Here is a 2,791-nt window from a genome sequence, read left to right as displayed (position 1 = left end):
TAAAATATGAAATGCTTCATGAATTTACATGTCAGCCTTGCACAGGGGCCATGCTAATCTTCTGTGTATCATTCCAATTTCAGCCTATGTGCTGAGAAGTGAGCTCTACTTCAAGTTTAATTCCAGCTCGACAGAGTCCTCTGAGTACAGCCACCCGGTGGCCAAGGAGAGCTGGACCTCCCTCCCACATGTCTCCCTCACACCCTCCTCCCACACCCACCAGAAGGCGGTCAGGGAGAGAGAATGTCTGTCCCAGCCAGAACCATGCAGGGTGATGGACACATCTAGAAGGGTCAGCCTTGGGGCAAAATGGTAACCAGGCAAAGTTCTGTGGGGACACTCCCATTGACTCTGATGGTAAGGAACATTTTCTCTTGTGAGACACTGCAATTAATGCTATTTTCCTTTATTTTTTTCAAGATTTTATTTATTTGACAGAGAGAGAGAGAGAGAGAGCACAAGCAGGGGGAGCAGGCAGAGGGAGAAGCAGGCTCCATGCTGAGCAGGGAGCCCGATGCGGGGCTCGATCCCAGAACCCTGAGATCATGACCTGAGCCGAAGGCAGACGTCTAACCGACTGAGCCACCCAGGCATCCCAAGTTATTTTATTTATTTATTTTTAAGATTTTATTTATTTGACAGAGAGACAGAGAGAAAGGGAACACAAGCAGGGGGAGTGGGAGAGGGAGAAGCAGGCTCCCTGTTGAGCAAGGAGCCTGATGTGGGTCTTGATCCCAGGACCCTGAGATCACGACCAGAGCCGAAGGCAGACGCTTAATGACTGAGCCACCCAAGCGCCTCCCAAGTTATTTTAAATTTAAAACTACTTCACTGTTAAAAACTATTACCAGAGTAATACATATTCATGAAAACCAATTGGAAAACACAAATTAGCAAAACAAAGTAGAAAATATTCATGATCCTACCTCCTAGAAAAAAAGACTGTTAATACTTTACATATAAATATCTAATATATTTATACATTAATAAAAATATTTTATTAAATAAAATAATTTTATTTCTTAAACAAAAAAATCTATATAATAGTTATCTATACAAATAGGTAGATATTACATATCTCCAAATTAATGTGTACTTAGATATGACACACATACAAAACATATATAAATTACAAGTGTACAGCTAAATTTTGACAACATGAACACATCCATATAGTCCCACCCCGATAAAAAAATAGAACATTACCACCACCCAGAAGCCCCCATTATGTTCCCTCCCAGTCATCATTCCCTCCTCTTCAAAAGGAACATCATGGAGGGCGGAGGGGGGGTTGCTGCTTAAAGTTCAAGCACTCGACAGAAGTCATGGATACACAACATTGAATGTACTGAATGCCACTGGATCGGACACTTTAAAATGCTTACAATAGTAAATCCTACATGTATTTTCCCACAACTTAAAAAAATGACTGAAAAAAGTAACCACTATTCTGACTTCTAACAGCACACATTGACTTTAATTGCTAAATTTATATAAAGAGAATCATAATCTTTGTGTGGTTTTTTAGACATTATGTTAGTGAGATTCGTGGGCACTGCTGAGCACACTCCCTGTTCAGACACGCCCTCGTTCATCCACGCCACCACTGTGGGATTTGTGGTGTTTCCTGTTTTGAATTATTAAAAATAATATACTGCCATGAACGTACTTGTTCATTTTTTTTAAAGATTTTATTTATTGGGGCGCCTGGGTGGCTCAGTTGTTAAGCGTCTGCCTTCGGCTCAGGTCATGATCCCAGGGTCCTGGGATCGAGCCCCACATCAGGCTCCTTGCTCAACAGGGAGCCTGCTTCTCCCTCTCCCACTCCCCCTGCTTGTGTTCCCTTTCTCTCTGTCTCTCTCTGTCAGATAAATAAATAGATAAATAATCTTAAAGATTTTATTTATTTGAGAGAGAGAATGAAAGACAGCATGCGAGAGGGGAGGGGCAGAGGGAGAAGCAGACTCCCCGCTGAGCAGGGAGCCCGATGCGGGACTTGATCCCGGGACTCCAGGATCATGACCCAAGCTGAAGGTAGTCGCTTAACCAACTGAGTCACCCAGGCACCCCTCATGTTTTTAGTGTACAAAAATATGCATTTGTTGGGTTCATAACTAAATCACATACATTTTTTTTATTCTTATGTTAATCCCCATACATTACATCATTAGTTTTAGATGAAGTGTTCCATGATTCATTGTTTGTGCATAACACCCAGTGCTCCATGCAGAACGTGCCCTCCTCAATACCCACCACCAGGCTAACCCATCCTCCCACCCCCCTCCCCTCTAGAACCCTCAGTTTGTTTTTCAGAGTCCATCGTCTCTCACAGTTCGTCTACCCCTCCGATTTCCCCCGCTTCATTCTTCCCGTCCCGCTACCTTCTTCTTCTTCTTCTTTTTTTTTTAACATATATTGCATCATTTGTTTCAGAGGTACAGATCTGAGATTCAACAGTCTTGCACAATTCACAGCGCTTACCAGAGTAAATCACATACATTTTTACTTATTTTGTTTAAAGGAGCACCCTGGGGCGCCTGGGTGGCTCAGTCGGTTAAGCGTCTGCCTTGGGCTCAGGTCATGATCCCGGGGTCCTGGGATCGAGCCCCACGTCGGGCTCCCTGCTCAGCGGGGAGTCTGCTTCTCCCTCTCCCTCTGCAGCTCCCCCTGCTTGTGCTCTCTCACCTGCTCTAATTTAAAAAAAAAATTTTTTTTAATTTTAAAAATTAAAATTCAAAAATTTTTTAAAAAATTAAAAAATAAAGGAGCACTCTGTAAATCTAGACTTGTA

At 42.7% G+C, this 2,791-nt stretch overlaps 1 non-coding gene across 1 annotated transcript; it reads right to left on the bottom strand.

Moving 5' to 3' along the window:
- LOC123325159 lies at positions 1–106 on the bottom strand. Its single transcript, XR_006540267.1, has one exon. It is a non-coding gene; the product is annotated as a U6 spliceosomal RNA (small nuclear RNA).
- Positions 107–2,791: the final 2,685 nt, after the last annotated feature.

The sequence above is a fragment of the Neomonachus schauinslandi genome, chromosome 6 (genome assembly GCF_002201575.2).
Source record: "Neomonachus schauinslandi chromosome 6, ASM220157v2, whole genome shotgun sequence".
Taxonomy (NCBI): Eukaryota; Metazoa; Chordata; class Mammalia; order Carnivora; family Phocidae; genus Neomonachus; species Neomonachus schauinslandi.
Note: the sequence above shows the minus strand (reverse complement) of the source record. Positions and strands in the feature narration are given on the sequence as shown.